The 19174-nt window shown below is 35.4% G+C and overlaps 1 protein-coding gene and 1 non-coding gene across 14 annotated transcripts in view; one reads left to right on the plus strand and one right to left on the minus strand.

Annotated features, from left to right (window-relative positions):
• Positions 1 to 19174, minus strand: part of IKZF2 (IKAROS family zinc finger 2) — a 160795-nt gene that overhangs the window by 93026 nt on the left and 48595 nt on the right. The window lies entirely within an intron of this gene.
• On the plus strand, positions 2157 to 2263 carry LOC122241622. The gene has a single exon (XR_006221864.1). It is a non-coding gene; the product is annotated as a U6 spliceosomal RNA (small nuclear RNA).

Here is a 19174-nt window from a genome sequence, read left to right on the forward strand (position 1 = left end):
TTTTCTTTTACTCTATTTCTTGTATTTTTTTAAAAAATTTCTAATGGAGAGTAAACAAACATCATCTTTTTGTGTCATCAGCTCTAGACTCATTTATTTTGACACTTACACTTTTATTTGATGCTCTGGCCATATACAGAGGGAATTATATAGTCAAATGAAATTATTTTATGTCAAACTTTATTTTCACCAAGAAATAAACCAATTTAAAAATTAAAGCTTTCTAAAAATTGCATATGCAATCAGTTAAGATAAGGTATGACTGGTCACCTTATAAAGGAAGGAAATCTGGGCATAGACATGCATTCAGAAAAAAAGCCATGTGAACATGAAGGTAAAGATCAGGGTGATGCATCAAGAGGTCAAGGAATGCCAAACCACCAACATCTAGGAGGGAGGCCCGGAACAGATTCTCCTTTATATGTCCCAGAAGGAACCAGCACTGATGACACCTGGATCTCAGATAGCTAGCCTCCAGAACTTTGAAACAATAAATCTATATGGTTTAAGCCACCCAGTCTGTGGTACTTTGATATGGCAGTCCCATAAAATTAATACAAGCTCAGATGAGATACATTCCATGGACCTCAAAGGAAATGCACAAGTGATCAAGAAACTACTGTAAGAACCTTTTGAAAGGCAAAGGAGGCGAATTCTGCAAATCTCAGATAAATAAACTTGCAATGAACCCACTAAAATCAGTAGGCAAATGTTTATGTAACCACTTTAAAAAGAGTTCCACTATGGGTTCACTAAAAATAACATTTTTATTATTGATTCAATTTATTATACCGGTAGATAAAGAAAACGTGAACTTTGTCTATCCTGAACTTAACTGCACATCAAAGAAACCTCTCAGGATATTCTTGAGGTCAAAATAGAGAAATATGCAGGAAATAACATGAGTTAGGTACATTCATAACAGGTTGAACAACCACACCCAAAAAGAATTGATTAAGGAAAGATGTTAACTTGATGAGAAGTCTCAAGTCCTATGCCACAGGGCTACTATAACCGGAATGAAAAAAAGCATGCAAGGCATATTTAGCAAACCTGTGGATGACACAAGCTGATAAGGATACCTGATCCCTGAATGGCTATGTCTGGATTCCAGAAATTATCTAACTGAGGAAACATTGAAGGAATTAGAGATGTTTAAGTAGGAGACAAAGAGCAGAAAGGTAGATATGAAAGCTCAAGGCTAGATATATAGAAGATACAGGATCAACAAAGTTCTTGCAGGAAAGGTCTGAGATCTTAATAAAAAAATACTTCACTTCTCTCTGCCACTATCACTCTAGTTCTAATTAGTACATTTTACATCACTATTACTGGTTTTCTTATGTTCACTAGTTTCCCCATTTTTCTTTTGCAATTTTCTAATCCATGTTCTAAAACACAATTATAACCCATCTTTTATAACCTGTAACCATAATAGCGTGCTCTATCATCTCAAGGTACAATTATGGTCATATTAAATGTTTACTTTAAATATAACTGATGAGAGCTCTCACTTGCCCTAGAAGTACAGTCTACCTACCATACTTCAAAGAAGAGTAGAAAGTACTGATTACTTTGCTACCTCTGAGGCTACTGGTCTTTTATCACTCATGAACGCTGGTCTAATACTGGCTCCCTATTCAAGCCACAGTGGTTTACACTTACCATTATCAACTGCTCTTCCTCAGTGTACAATTACCCTCAGGACATCTATACTACTTTCCAGCATTAGCCTCAGAAGCTAAGAAGCTCTTCTGAGTTTGGTCCCCAACCTAGGTTCCCCTTTACTGTCCTCAAATAATGTTTTCCTTAAGGTATTTTTATTTCAGGACTCTTATTGCCCTTTCTTGAGATATTTTTTTTAATTAATTTTTTTTGAAATATTCATTTATTTTTAAGAAACAGAGAGGCAGAGCACAAGCAGAGTTGTAGCAGAGAGAGGGGGAGACATAGACTCTGAAGTGGGCTCTAGGTTCCGAGCTGTCAGCACAGAGCCCAACACGGAGCTTGAACTCATGAACTATGAGGCCACCCAGGGGTCCCTGTTTTTTTGTTTTTGTTTGTTTGTTTGTTTTTTGTGGGGGAGATAGGGCCACATAGCTCCATCCCAACAGAGACCAGGTATTAGTTTTTTCTCTCCCAGAAAACCCTGAGCAGTGCTCGCTTCGGCAGCACATATACTAAAATTGGAACGATACAGAGAAGATTAGCATGGCCCCTGCGCAAGGATGACACGCAAATTCGTGAAGCATTCCATAAAAAAAAAAAAAAAAAACAAAACAAAACCCTGAGCATCTTATGTAAATTGATCTCCTCCTCCCTAGAAACCAGCTTTACAGAGCAGAACATACCTGCATTCCCTGGAGGCAGAAGTCTTATATTAATGAAATCAGAAAACTTTCTACTCTACAACAATGACTGTGTACTTGCTCTACATTTCCAGAACTAAGGAAGCCATTTAAGTAATACAGAAAATCAGCCTTTCTAAGTTTAAAAATCTGCCCCTCATCCCCAAAAAACATAAATCGAATCCTGTCAAGGCAGTATTCAAAATCTTTCAGTAGCTGCTCATTTGAATTAGGATAAAAATACAAACGTCTTCCTATGATCTACAAGAAAGTATAATGTCATAGGGCTCCTTCCCACCTTTCCAGCCACCGGGCCCATCCTTCATCTTGCTCAAAAATACTAGGGCTGCTTGGGGCGCCTGGGTGGCTCAGTCGGTTGGGCGGCCAACTTCGGCTCAGGTCATGATCTCGCGGTCCGTGAGTTCGAGCCCCGCGTCGGGCTCTGTGCTGACAGCTCAGAGCCTGGAGCCTGTTTCAGATTCTGTGTCTCCCTCTCTCTGACCCTCCCCTGTTCATGCTCTGTCTCTCTCTGTCTCAAAAATAAATTAAAAAAAAAATGTTAAAAAAAAAATACTAGGGCTGCTTGTCTTCTTTCACTTCTTTGATGAACAAAAACACTTGCCTACCTTAGGGTTGTTGCACACAATGTGTACACTAATCTCTCACACACTACAGCTCTGTGTGTACCCCCTCCTTACCAACTCTTCACCTTAAATTTCACCTGTTCTAAATATTCAATGTAAACTAAGGCCCTAATGCTCTTTTTCATTATCTCCCTGTTCTTTGACTTTGCAGTACCTATCATAAATCAGTATTATACATTTCTGTGTATGCTTAATTTTTAATGTCTTCTCATATATTGGACTGTAAGCTGTATAAGGCCAGAGCCACGTCTGTTTTGTTCATTACTGCAGGGCAAATTCAGTGCTTGGCACATAAAACATCAGGAAATATTTCAAAACTGAATAATAACTAGGAGTGCCCAACAGCACCACCAGCTTTACAGGCTTGGAAAAAATCTTCAGTGTACATCAAAGGTTTTGCAGAAAGGACTCCTGAGATAGAAAGCAACATCAACTACACAAACTCTAACTTTCTAGTTCTGAAACTAATACTTTATAAGATATAGTCTGCTGTATGGATTCTAAGAAGAGGAGGTCATTATAATCTGGGACGTCAGTACAAGTTTCAAGGAAGAATTACCTAAGATAAAACTGAAATAGAACTTAACAGAAATCTTTCACGTGGAATCGCACAAGAGAGAGAATTTCAGAGGTGTGAAAATGAACAAAGGCAAACATACGAAGGGAAAGGAGAACATCTTATGTTGGAAGATCAATCTGACTCATTGGGAGAGGTATGGAGCAACAGGTTAGGCAGAAATGGTAAGGTCAGTTGATAAAGAGTCTGAACTGAGTTCCATCTCTTGATCAGAAGAGTAAAGAAATTAGGAAGAGCCACCTGGATATGATGACTCCGTGAGAGGGAAAAGTAGGCAGAGGTCAAGGGCCAGTAAGAAGCTACTAATCTACCATAATAATTATGAAACTCAAAGTAAAGACAGGGGTGATATTTTCCATATCAATTGCATAAACTGGTGCACGAGGAACAGGCAACAGTTCCCATAAAAGATAGCTGCAGGTGCCCGGGGGGGTACTCAGCACTTGCAGAGGCCAGGGTAGGGGATGACTCAAGGGAACTGGGGAAAAGGCTATTTCTCAAACCTGTAGAGAAGCATTTTAATATTTTAGCAATCAGTATAACTGTACCTGTGAGTACTGGGTGAATATCATCCCCAAGTAAATAAAGCCTAGATGGGACAAGGGACAGTAGGATAAGAGAGGACAGGATCAAATCAAAAGAAATCTCAAGGGAAACAAAATAAGAAACTAGAAGACTAAGTATGAGAAACAAAAAACATTAAGTAACCAATGAGTTCAAGATTTCAAGCCTGAAGAACCCTATAGAGTACAGGGTTGTACTAATGACAGAGATAAGATATTTTACAAAGAATAAATTTGAATGCAGTGGCAGGGAAAAAATCTGAATTTTTAATGTGTTGAACTTGAGATGTTATAGTTACTTGTAAACATCATAAAGGCAGCTAGAAACATAAATCTTAAATTCAGAACTCAAAGTTGAAGACTTTGAGAAAAACTAAGGAAAAAACAGTTTAAATGTGATAACTGTAGATAAGCTCTTTAAGTAAACACTATAATGAATGATAGATTTTAGAATAAAACAAATTAAAATTGACCAAAATATACCATTAAATTAAAAATTAGGATGTTATATAATATTGCAAGCTGAACAAATCATTCAATAAACCCAAAATCCATTTAAAACAATGATCCTCAATCCAGGATGCATTCTAGAATCATTTGGGTAATTTTTTTAAATCTACTGATTGCTATGGACTGAACTGTGTCTTTCCAAAATTCTTATGTTGAAGATGGGGCTTTTTGGAGAGATCATTAGGTTTAGATGAGGTCGTGAGGATAGGACCCTCATAATGAGGTTAGTCACCTTTTAGGAAGAGATACCAGAGAGCTTCCCTCTCCCTCTCTCTCTCTCACCCATATCCCTACCCTTTCTGTGCCTTGTGAGAAAGCACTGAGAAGGTGTGTATAAGCTGGGAACAGTCCTCACCAGATCAAACTATGTCAACATACTGACGGTTGAACAATTAAATGAGAATCACTGAATTAAAAAATATTCTAAGACTGGGGGCACCTGGGTGGCTGTCGGTTAAGTGGCCGACTTCCGTTCAGGTCATGATCTTGCGGTCCATGAGTTCGAGCCCCAAGTCGGGCTCTGTGCTGATAGCTCGGAGCCTGGAGCCTGCTTCTGTTTCTGTGTCTCCCTCTCTCTCTCTGCCTTCACACCACCATTCGTGCTCTGTCTCTCTCTGCCTTTCAAAAATGAATAAATGTTAAAAAAATTTTTTTAATAAAAAAAATATTCTAAGACTGCAAAAATAAGTAGATCCAAATTAGCCACCCAACTAATTTAATTGAAATATTCTGATAAGAAGATCTATGACCTAGGAAAAAAAGTGTTCCACACATAGTAAGCCCTCTATAAATGGTTGTTACATGAACAAAATGGATAAATGAGAACTGCATGAATGACTAACAATAAAATGATCTTATGAGGGAAAAGTCAAACATCACAAGCTGAAAAAATATAAAAATTTAGTCTTCAATGGAGAGGAACACAACAATAAAGGCTTACCTAGATAATGAAAATAGTTTAAACACTGAAGAGTCAAAAATTTAAAACCATGCATGTATTACTTATTTTAATATTACATGCACCTTTAATTGTTGAATGGTACACAATAAACATTTCAACAATCAATTCTAAAACTACTTTTATGAAAACTAATACAACTTTGAGATTGCTTTTTTAAAAAATTTTTTTAATGTTTTTATTTATTTTTGAGACAGAGAGAGACCGAGCATGAGCATGGGAGGGGCAAGAGAGGGGGAGACACAGAATCTGAAGCGGGCTCCAGGCTCTGAGCTGTCAGCACAGAGCCTGACGTGGGGCTCGAACTCATGGAGTGTGAGATCATGACCTGAGCTGAAGTCGGATGCTCAACCGACTGAGCCACCCAGGAGCCCTGAGATTGCTTTTTGAGCTAGTTTTACTTAAGTCCTACTTAAGTTTCTTACCATAGATGTCTATTAATGAAAGGCTGAAGAACAAGTGGACATTTCAATTTATGCTAAGTTGTGTATTTTGCTATTCCACTAAATCTAAAGAAAAATAAGTTATTGCATGTATTTCAGCAAAAGCAAACTCAGGAAAAAAATTCGAATCTAGTATTTCTAGCTCATCTAAGGAAATTGTTTCCATTTGCTAAAGAGAGAATTACAGGTATTGAAAATATAAATATTATGACGTGGAGTAAAAGAATACCATTTGCAGTTTCCTTAGTATCAGTTGATACTTGTAAGGAACCTATGTCTGGGTTACAGTGACTACTTAACATCATGCCTTTGGGAAGATAACCTGGAAAACATGCTCAGAAAAGCATAAAAGAGGAACTGGAGAAGAATGGATAGCTGAAATCTCTAAAAACAGCACCCATTCTCTGAGCATAAGTTGTTTGATCAAGAGAACATCATACTCTAAACTTGATACAAATTTAATAAACTTACTGGCTAAAAGACTGACTCTAAAAATGTCTAAGAATATGTAAAAATATCTAAGAACAGCAACTCTAGCGTGGCCCCCAAAATAAAGCTGTGGATAATTATAGGTAAAATTAGTTTGATATTTTTCTTTCTTAATTTTTTTAAATTTTTTAAATGTTTTATTTATTTTTGAGAGGGAGACACAGCATGAGCAGGGGAGGAGCAGAGACAGAGGGAGACACAGAATCCAAAGCAGGCTCCAAGCTCTGAGCTGTCAGGCTCCAGGCTTGAACTCACAAATCATGAGATCATGACCTGAGCTGAAGTCAGACGCTTAACCGACTGAACCACCCAGGTGCCCCAGATATTCTTCTTTCTAATTATCAAAGCAACAAGCCCTCATTATATAAGATCGGTGAACACAGAGATACAGAAACATCCACGAACCTACCCCTACTTTTAACATTCATTTTAGCACATCTCTCCATCATATCTTTTCAAGGAGAGTTGAAAATAAATAAATAAATAAATAAATAAATAAATAAATAAATAAATAAAAATAAACAAGTTGTAGACATATATAATATACGCTATATACTGTTTTACTCCTCTAAATTGGTATAAACCTTTCCCACTGTTACATAATATTTCATAAACAGAATAATGATAACTTAAGCATTATTTCCAAAAATAATTTCCAATTATAATGTTCAGTGACCATAATCTTCTGTCCGTATTTCTGCCTAGTTTCTTAAGATCAGCGTGTTTAAAAGAGGCACTAGCATTAGTAGGTTAAAAAACCAGCATGGACATTGGGGGTCCTGTATATATACTATAAAATTTCTTTTGAAAATAGGGCATGAATTTATACTACTATGAGTATGAGTAATATTCAAAAACATCAATATTACCAATAATGTTATCAAATCAAACCAGTGCAACATTAGCAATGTAAAATAATCTCACTGGTTTTCATCTTTCTAATATCATGAGTGAAACATGATATTTCTTGTTATAAGGTGTATTTCATGATGCAACATGAACTTGGAGAAGGATGAACGTTTCCTTCTTTTTTCTTATTTTTAAAACATTTTAAGATGAGTTTGTTGTGCAAGCTATTAACTCATGTGATAAAAATGTTGAAATGTGCCAATATCAGTCACTGAAAGACTAAGCTATTGTCTTTATATTTTAAGAGATAATACATTGAACAGGTAGTAAAATCAAGGCTAATGGTATACTTTATGTAATAACATGGCTTACTGTGCTAATTAATACAACTGTGGAATCATTTTAGATATTCAAGTTAACTATTGTGTTTCTGGCGTGCTTGGGTGGCTCAGTCAGTTAAGCCACCGACTCTTGGTTTCAGCTCAGGTCAGGATCTCACAGTCCTTGAATTTGAACCCCATACCAGGCTTCACACTGGCAGGGTAGAGCCTGCTTGGGATTCTCTGTCTCTGTTTCTCTCTCTCTGCCTCCCTCCAGCTTGTTCTCTTTCTTTCATTCTCTCAAAATAAATAAATTTTTAAAAATTATTTTAAAAACATTATTGTGTTTGTAAAAATATGCAATAATTGGAAATAATCAGACTCATAATGTAAAATGATAAATATTTTAAAACATTTTATTAGTAAAAAATCATATCTAAATAATCAAAATAAAATTTCATCTCTGCTAAATTACCAAATAAAGTAAAAATAAAATTCTGTACAGTTAAGCAAATAGTTATACTATATAATCTGTAAAGTAAAATGTAATACAATTCTATTTCTCTGGGCTTATTTTTTCTACTATATTTACTTTTGCTGATAGTAACTTAAATCCCAAGGTTCATTCCTGATTTAGTATTTTTTAAATATCCAGAAACCTCCACATTTAGCTTTCATGTCCAGTAGACAAGTTAGTTAGATAACTTTTAAGATCAATCATATCCATGAGATTATATGTCTTAATAAAATATAATAATTTTAATTAAAAAACTAGTCCCAGTTTCTTCATGTATAGGGGCAATAGTGATTCCTTCATTAGAGGTTGTTGTATTACAGAACCTGGCACATAGCCCACAGAGGTGCTCAATAAATATTATTCCCTTATGTTTCACTCCTCCCTCTCCCACCTTTCTGTCAGTATATACTTGTTGACAAATAAGTTATTTACTTGTAATTAGACATGGGATTAAAATAGGATATAATTACATATTTACAATATCCATCGCCAAACATTTTTATATTCTATTAACAGTGGAATATAATCCACTAAAGTATAGGATCATATGAAAGGATCAAATGAACCCTTTTCCAACTCAATATTAAAAAACAAAAGATACTTTGCAAAAGATTACTTTCTGCAAGAGTGATTAAAATAGTTAATATGTATTAATTAACTTCAGAAAATCCCACAAGTTAGGTCAGGTACATGAGTCTATACCAATGGTTCTAGACCTTCACTGTGGATCAATTTATTTAGGGAAATTAACAAATCATTATTGACGCCTGAGCCCCACCCCTGAAGATTTTGATTAAATTGGTCTGGAATGGGCCAAAACATTAGGATTTTTTAAACATCCCCAGATGATTCTAATGAGTAGCCAGAGTTAAGAACCACTGAACTATATATACTTAAGAGGAAATAAGTTATAGAGGAATAAAGTGACTTGCAAAAATGTATAATGGAAGTCAGTAAAAAATCTGAGACTAAAATCCAAGTCTCCATTTACAGTAATTATAAGGAAATCTCATTCTACAGTCAAAAGAGGTTTGTGCATCTGATACTGCATAACCTGGAAATATTTAAACACTTCATTAAGTACATTTAATCTACATTTAACTTTATGCAAAATACTTAACAAAAGATCAGCCTTACTATTTCCATGAATTTTTTTCATTATGCTACATTAATTACAGAACTAATATTTCCTCTGCTTTTTACTCTGAAAAATTAAAAAGAAAAACACTCAAAGTCTAACATAAAAATCAGCAATTACTTTTTGCTATATAAAGAGAAGTTAAGTCTTCATAACGTATGTATTCTATACAAAAATGAACAGACAGAAGGAAAAGATGTGAATAGAATCACTGCCTTAGGTGATGGGCAAAGAGTCCCCAAAGCAAAGCACTCTCTTACTCTGTCCTGGTTAAAACCTGTTTGTCTAGGGATTGGCTCAGCTGCTCCAGTTCCAGCTTCCCAGCCTTCCAGGGTGCTGACGTGACCTCAATCTTCTCTTTGCTGGAGCTGTATCCAACTAACAAAATCCAACACATGCAGGCACTTGTTTCTCCATTATCCAGTGCCTTCAAGGGCAGCAGAGAATCAGGAGTCAGTCACCTCTTCTAGTTCTGCCCTTGATAGTTTTTATCCTCAATCTTTAAGCACTGTCCAAAGGCTATCAGGCAGATGGACACATCAATGATCAGTGGTAGAATTAACCAAATGAAGACAAAATATAAATCCAACTAAGTATTAACTAGTTGAATTATAGATTTTTAGAGAAGTGAAAACATCTAGTAAACCAACTGACTTTACCCATCTACTGATTAAGATCCAAAGGCTTATTTCACTGAGGACTCTACATGAGGAAAGTTAACTTTCGTCCTTCTCTTCCTGCCTATCTTCCTTCCTTCCTGTTTTTCATTTGCAAAGATAAAGAGAATATAGGTTATTGAAGAGGCTGGGGAAGGGGGAAAATATCTGAAGCATTACTTTATTACATGCAAATATTATATACATGCTTCTTAAGAGCTGAGTATCTACGTCCACATCAAGAGTAGGGATGTTGGGGCGCCTGGGTGGCTTGGTCGGTTAAGCGTCCGACTTCAGCTCAGGTCATGATCTCACGGTCCGTGAGTTCGAGCCCCGCGTCGGGCTCTGTGCTGACAGCTCGGAGCCTGGAGCCTGCTTCTGATTCTGTGTCTCCCTCTCTCTCTGACCCTCCCCCATTCATGCTCTGTCTCTCTCTGTCTCAAAAATAAATAAACGTTAAAAAAAAAAAATTAAAAAAAAAAGAGTAGGGATGTCATTTTGATAAATCACTTCTCATCTCCTTTTTGGGAAGAAGGATTCTAATTGACAAACAGTATCAACTATAACTTGAAAACATTATCCCTAAAATTCTACGGTATTAGTAATTTACACTAATAGACTTTGAGGTCAAAATCGACCTGTGTGGTGAAGCCTCATCTTAATCTCCTCGGCCAATTTACCACTGAAGATCTCCAAATACTTGAGCTTTCTTCTACCTCCAACCAGCTCCTGATTTTAAAGCATGATACAAGTAGAAACATTAAAATCTACTGAAACATAAAAAACTCTCTTTTTTGCTTCTAGGACTAAAAAAGAAAGTCCTAAAATTCTGGAATATAAATTAGAAAACACCATCTCCTAGCCCAACATACAAAATTTACCATGTTTAACAACCCTCCCCCTCATCCTCATCTTTAGAATGAGGATAATATGGAACCCACTCCAATGTGCTTTTTTCACATTGAGATAAAATAAGCTCATACCTGGAACATTATAAGCACTTAATAAATGATACTTAGGCATAAGAATAAAAGTTCTGCTGGTTTAGATGCAATAAAAAAATTAGCTTTCATTTTTCACTTTAGTTTCCTTTATAAAAATTATATGGTTATTTACACAAGTAGGTTATATAAGTTGGTTTGGGATATGTTTACATTTTAATGTATGGCATTTTTAGGTAATTGACACTGGGTACATAGATGACCCTCCTCATGTCATCTAAAGCAGTGCTTGTCAAACACTCTGTGAAGGACATTTTTGTTTTAACTTCCAATTTGTCTCAAATACCTTCACATAATGCAAAGAAGTGAAATTTGAAAAACACAAAATACAATCTCCCAATTTTGTTACTGTGTCAAGTTTTTACAAAAGTTTTAAACAACTTATTTAATTTCTGTATTTACTTCAAGACAGACAGGTAACAAACACTTCCCAGTCCACAAACCACATATCAAGTAGGCCCTATATCTTTGTTACAGAGAATGCATACTTGAATTTAGAAATGATGGCTAGTGACGGTTTTGTAATAAACTAAAATTAGAATTTAAGAATCCTTCTCATGAATGATATTTCACTCACATGGATCTCAATTTAACTCAGGTACCAATTTTTAAGAAGTATAATAGTCAGTATACTATATTCATCCCTTCATAAAAAACACATATTTATGGGCGCCTGGGTAGCTCAGTTGGTGAGGCATCCAACTCTTGATTTTGGCTTGGGTCAAGATCGAACAGTTTGTGAGATCGAGCCTCATGTTGGTCTCTGCACTGTCAGCACAGAGACTGCTTGAGATCCTCTCTCTCCCTCTCTCTCTGCCCCTTTCCCTTCTCAAAATAAGTAAAAATAAACATTAAAAAACTCCACATATTTAATTTTTGATCTTAAAACATCATTGAAGAAACGGCACTTTAACTTAATACTGATTTAGAACAGAGAAGTACACAATAACTTCTATCCCGTAGAACAGTCACTAAATAAACTATGAGAAACAAACAATAAGAGTAACCTCACATGTAAATAATTAAAAGAAGTTCCTCATACTAATCTAATTACAATATGTTTTGGACGTTTGGCAACTTTAACAAAACCTGTTGCTACTGTACCTGTATAGAGTTAAAGAAAAGTCCCAATAATATAAGGCCAACAAAATCAATAATACATTAAATTGTTTATTTTTCCTAATTGAATATATAATACCTATTTCTCTTCTTTTATGGTTTCAACACAACTTCTTATCAGTTTTGACATTAATGCCAATAACTTAACAATATAGACCCTACCTACACAGAACTTCACTAGGGTTAACCTTTTATATACTTATATCCCTTTATTGATGAAAGAAAATCTCCTATATGCCTAACAAGTTAATAATACATTCAAACCAAAATGAGATGGACAGAAAACATTCTTGTGTCTATAATGACAAAGTTTGGTTTATCAATAAATCACTTCATACCTTTCAAAACTGCCTTTAAAAAAAACTCAGAAACCATGAAATGTTTTCACTAGTTATTTAAAACACTACATAGTATTGAGGATTGGAGATGAAAGTGAGAGGCAGTCTCTAAAGCAACATTACTTGTTATTTCTCTAATCTGTCGTACGGCAAACTAGAAGTTTCCTTACATAAGGCAGTCCAGGAAAGGTATCAGAGATGGAGTGGGTAGGCACCTTCACTCCAGACGGCTTTAAGAATGCACTAGGAAAAGGACTTGTGATCTACAAGCTTCCTCCACAGTGAGGTTTTTCTAGTGACTGACACAACCTACTATGAAGATGATTCTGAGATTACAAAAGCAAATTAGTTTCAACAAGAGAAAAGCATTTCCTAGGCCCAAATTAAATTCATATTTCATTTCAAAAAGCAATGTTTAAAAACGCTTAACGTCCAAAAAATGAAAATAACTTCAGGACTCAAACACATGAGGCCACAAATAGCTATCAGATGAATAATCCAGGACCTTTCAGAGTACTTTTAATCAGTCTCTGTACTCCATCACACATGAAATACAGTACAGCTTGTTCCACATTTGGTCCAAGATGCTAATGATAGTAGCTGTGGCAATCAAATCAGTAGCACAAATGATAGTACATTCACACCTAAAGTGCAAAGGAACATTCTTACCGCTTTATTCTCACCTTAGCTCTGTCTAAAGGACAGAAAATAATGTCATTCCTCCCTTAACAAATAAACCCGCCATTTCAGACAACTGATCCATGACGGGTTACTAGTATTCAAAACGGACAGTTAGAACAGTGTCACCATGCAAGCCAATAGGAAGTGATTTCCAGGCTGAGACTTGAATCTGATACACAGAATTTTCACTCTGTTGGTTAGAACCAGGGAAGAAGCACATATGATACATATTTTTAAAGTTAAGCAATTTTCAGTTTTTTGGTTATAATATATTTTAACTGGAATTTGTGAGTGGCATCTTTCAGGTGGGACACACGTATACTCCCAGAAATAATTGACTGCTTTCTGTACCCAGGAAAGCCAAGGTGTGGTACTGGTAGGAGTTGCCAAGGTATCTGTTTGCCCAACTTTTACCCAGCGGGAACAAAAGTAATGATAAGCTCTTGAAGCATAAAGTGAAAGCGGAAAAAGATAAAATTGCAGATTGGATTTCCAATATTGAATTAAAATGCTCAGTGCTGTATAGTGCTTGACCGTACAAACAAAAATACACCAAAGCAGTCCACAGTTCACCAAGGCAAGTCTGGAGGTTATTTCTGCACCTCTTCTTTGTTTCTGACATAGAAGCAATATGAAATTTTAAGAAGAAATAAGATGTCAATCTCTTAAGTTTTCAATAACTCATTATCAGAAACTAACAAAAAGAATACATAAGAACCAACAGTATACAGTAAAATGAGTCTTAATAAGACTGTACAATATTTAAGAGAAAAGGTCTCAATTATATTGAATCTATAGAAAAATATACTCTTTATTTAACTAATAATGAAATATTTTACCCCTTTTGTCACATTCACACTATACCAGAGGAAGGGGGAGGTGGCACAGAGGAAAGTAGTGCTTCCTCAGTAATACTCTGCTACCGTGCAATAGCATGTGTGAAGGCACCAAGACAGAAGCAAGTATGACAAATGAGGTAGATGAAAAGAGTACCTTTTTACTCTAGAATACTGTGGGATAGGTAGTACTGGAAAAATAAAAGTAGTAACATGGCATGGAGGCAAGGAAATAACCTGAGGCTTAAATCCATAAAGTGATCACAGTAATGGTAATATAAACATAAGAATTAAAAGCTACTGAGAGCCCATCATGTTCCAAATACTATACAGGAGGTTTAAATATACATTTAATCTAATTCTAACAATCTTAACAAATAAGCATAATCCACTTTTCTTTATATAGGTATGTCAAGTGAGGCTCAGAAGTATTAATTTATTCATACAAGGTCACTCAGTAGTTAACTATTTTTTGGGGTAAATAATGATAGATTGTGATAAGTGATGACAGAGAGACAGACAGACATGTATACATGTTTATCACAGCTAATGGAAACCCTGTGACTGTCTCCAAAGCCTGGACTGACAACTTAATAAAAAAATCATAAAAGGCTAATCAAAAAATATTTTATTAATGCTTACAGAAAATAATCCTCTGATTTATCAAATCAGCAACTAAAAACGAAAGGCTTAATATAAGCTCAGTGGGCACTTAATAAAATGTAGACAGAATGAAAAAATGAATGAATGAATATAAAATGACAAAGGATGAATGGGCTTTTTTTTTTTTTCCCCAAGGAAAAGAATAGGAAATCTCTAACCTTTCCTATTGCTACTTCCGTTCACTGAAAGGAAAGGTCTTCTTAAAATAAAACTACATCTCAATCTTTAGTAAGTGTTTGTTTTACAAATTTTGGACAATTAGGGAAAATAAGAGAAGAAAATATAATATTTGAAGGGAGCTTAACAATGAGCTATTTTAAAGGTATATAGATTTGCTAAACATGTTAATTTTTATCACATAGAACTATTACAGAAATACACATTGTAGAATTCTTTATTAATCACAAAGTGATCAGATTTATTAAAAAAAGTTAAAATTACTTTGAATTCTCTAAAAAAAGAATATTATATTTTGAAATGTACGGAATAAAAGGAATGCTAATTATGTCATATAAATGATGTATATAGTTTCTGCATAAAAATTGAGTTGTTCCTTTTATTTTAATGCTCACACACTTCAGATTCTATTTGTAATAGAGATAAAAAGCAAGGAGAAAAAAAGAGTTAACTGTTCCATACCCATAAGTACTGCAACTCTCAGAAAAGCATTACTAGTAACAGTTAAAACAGAACCTGTTAGTCTCTTGAGCTACCACACAAGTGTTTTAAAAGTTTTGCTTTGCTGTGGTTTTAAATCTTAGTGTAATCTCCCTACCACTGCTTCCAACGGGCAAAAAACAGAGTGAAAACTCAAATACGACAGTAAGCCAGAGGACAGAGACAAGGCTCTCTCAGACCATTCCTTAACAAACTTGTTGATGGTCCTGTCTACACCATCCTAACGCCTGTTTCTCTGGCCTTGAGCCAAGTGTATCATTTTACTCTGAGTGAAGAAAAAGAGTTTCATTCTTCTAATCTTGTACTACTTTCACCCTGACCTTGTAATCTTGTTTTTCCACATTTTCTAACTACTCAAACAAAAGCCTTACCCCTAAAATATTCATACAGGATAAAAAAAGAAAAGAATGCAAAGGAGACGTTCTCTTTATAGATAGTACTCATAGTACTGGGCACTATTTTAAATACTGATAAGGGCAAGCATGGAAGCAGGGACTCCGTTTGCACCCAGTGAATTCAGGTAATGTAGCCATTGTTCCACATTGCTATGGTCTGGTGACAGGAACCCCAACTAGAACAAGCTTGCCCTGCATTTTCCTTTGCATTTAGATGCCAACTTTGATAAGGTCACACCTTAAAAGATCCACATAGCATGCAATACACAGATAGCAATAAAGCCTTCAGCCATTCCCATAGTCAGATAGTCAGTAAAAAGAAGAGGAAATCAGAACAACATTCACATGCACAAACAGATTTACACTGCCAACCCATTTGTAACTACAGCTATCTAGATCCCTCCTCACACCAGGGACTAAGTGGGGCCAACAAGAGTAATGGAGAGACTCCACCCCTCCTCCCCACCCTGTTCCTAATCCCAGAACTTTCTCAAAAGAGCTCAATGCTTTCCCTCATTGGTCTCCTTTCATGAGTATCCCCCCCCCAAAAAAAAAAAAAATTCCTTCATTACTCTGTTTCTTTCGATTCTAATGATTTCCTGAAATGTCCAATTCCTGACCCTTTATTCCCCTGAACCTCCTCAAAGATTTGACTCCTCTACTGCAGAGCTCTCTCCCATGAGCTACCCATAGAAACCAATTCCCTTGACTGCCTTCCCTCCCAATCATTCCCCGAAGATCCAATCCACTTCACCCCTACTGTTTTCCTTTCCAACTGCTCCCAAAAGAACCTGACATCACTATTAGTGAAAATACACAAGAGGTTTGGGAAGAAGGGGAGAGCATACCACTGTAGCAAAGAAACCACACACACACACACACACACACACACACACAAATGAAGGAATGACATTCTAATTCCTAAACTGGTTTTTCTCTTACCTGAAAGTTTTGCTTATACATAATCATACCATCTCTGATACAGTCATACCTTCCCAAATTGCTTGATGAAATGATTTTATCTAAAACATCTAAAGAAGTGCAATATATGTGCGTGTGTATGTGTGTCTTCTAATAAAAACAACACAACTTACAGAAAGCTTACTAACTTACAAAACTGTGACAAAAATCAAAAGACTTAGGTACAAAGGTCCTTTTTTTACCTCCTGTCAAACACTGGAAATCAGAATTCTGAAAAGAAACAAAACTTCTTCACCCAAAACTACTGATAGTTGGCATCATGCTCAAAACTCCTGTTGAGAATGCCATGCTCCAGCTAACAGTTAAACCAAACTATCAGAAACTCTATTTCATTGTAATGTCTGCAATAAGATTTAAGCGTTTTGAAACAACTGCTTTTACAGTATTTAATTTTTGCCTACTTCAGATAATAAAACATCCCTGGACAAAAGATAAATGCATAATTTGTTTGAGAACTTTTTTCAATCTCTATATATATTGTTATAACCAGAAACAGAGATAAAAATTTAATGATTCCATGATTCCATTTTTTTCCTTTTTTTTTTTTTTTTTGAAAGAGAGAGAGAGAGAGAGAGAGAGAGAGAGAGAGAGAGAGAGAAAGTGCAATTGGGGGAGGAGGCAGAGGGAGACAGAGATCGAAAGTCTTAAGCAGTCTCCATGCACAGCACAGAGCCTGGCATGGGGCTCAATCCTATGACCGTAGGATCTTGACCTGAACTGGTATCAAGAGTTGGACCCTCAACCGACTGAGTCACCCAAGCACACCAATTTTTTCTTTTAAGATATAAATTTACCTAAACATTCTTTATTTAAATTGTTAAACTTCATAATTGGCTACTTTAAAAATAAAACATAAAAAGCATTACTATAATGACTGAAAATAATGAATCAAATAATAAGTATTCAAATATTTTTAACACAGATCCTATAATTTTTTTTTTTCCTGTGGTTTCTAAAACAATGATTTATGGACAGAGGAGAGCAAAAGCTTCCTGATTAATTTAGGACATCTTTGTTTTCTCCAAGTGAAAAGATGGTCTAACTACTTTTAAGAAACAACATTTGTTTTTAGTCAGTTTTCCATTCTGATACCTAATATTGAAAAGCCCTTTGCCACGTGGAAAATATAAAAGTAAAGGGTCCCCAAATCTCACTCTCCTATATCTAGTTCATAGCACTATGATGAACACACTAAATAATGCATGTATTTAAGATACAATAATATGTAATACTTGGATAAACGTGTTAAAAAGCATCTAATTTTTAGATATTCTAGCCTAAAAGATTTTTAAAAATTTAATGTAATTTTCACTCAAAATTCTCTATCATTTCATCAATCAAGTCATTATATGGTAAAGAACAGATATATCATGCTATTAATGAAAAAAAATCATATATATAGAAATTAATTATGTCACATGGAAGGGGAGCAAATCAGCCTGTCCACATCCAGAAACAACACTTAATGCTCCCTTAGATACATAATAAAAGAGGGCTATCACAAAGGGCTTGGACTGTTCATAAAGGACAATCAAAATAATGGACCTCTGAAGATACTTTGTAATCCCTTGCCCTTGAGAACTTTAAGGCTTAACGGGGCAGAAAAACAAAAAAAAATATTTTTTATTTGAATGAGATTTATTACATTTATTTCAAGAAAGAGATGATAATTATAAGGTCTCATGGCTTCAAGGTTGTAACTTTTTAGGGAGGGGAATCTTTGAACTCCAAACTGTATACCTCATTTTATTTTCTTTTAATTTTTTTAACATTTATTTATTTTTGAGAGCAAGAGAGAGAGAGAGAGAGAGCACGAGTGGAGGAGGGTCAGAAAGAGAGAGGGAGACACAGAATCTGAAGCAGGCTCCAGTCTCTGAGCTGTCAGCACAGAGCCCAATGCGGGCTCAAACTCATGAACCACGAGATCATGACCTGGGCCAAAGTAGGATGTTTAACCAACTAAGCTGCCCAGGCACCCCCACATACCTCATTTTAAGTATGTGTGCAGACATGCATTTTTCCAGTTTTCATTAAAATTCTAGAACTGTAGAACTGTCTCTAAATGTTTCTCTCCCTAAAGAGAAGATTCGGTCAACTGTAGTGAAAACTTAAACTTAATAGGTAAAGTATGTGAACTGTGGTTCAAGTTCAGTTAATGCCAGAGCTTTCATGTGTCAGAGTTTTCTGTGATAATTTGGATAATTTACCCTGATATAAATACATGTATCTTTCTTATGAATACTCAGCGGAGGAGAAAAGAATTAAACATACATTACACATCTATATTTCTAAATTCCTTGGAGAGATACCACAAAAATCCTAGATCTTGACAATATTTTAGAGAATTTTAAATAATAACTGGAACATGGAATAATACCTTCTGAATTGGAAGTTAAAAGACTTGACGTTTGTCTATTTACTAACTGTGTAGCCTTGAGCAATTCACTAACTTTTCTGTGTCTCAGTTTTC

Source organism: Panthera tigris, chromosome C1, assembly GCF_018350195.1.
Source record: "Panthera tigris isolate Pti1 chromosome C1, P.tigris_Pti1_mat1.1, whole genome shotgun sequence".
Lineage (NCBI taxonomy): Eukaryota > Metazoa > Chordata > Mammalia > Carnivora > Felidae > Panthera > Panthera tigris.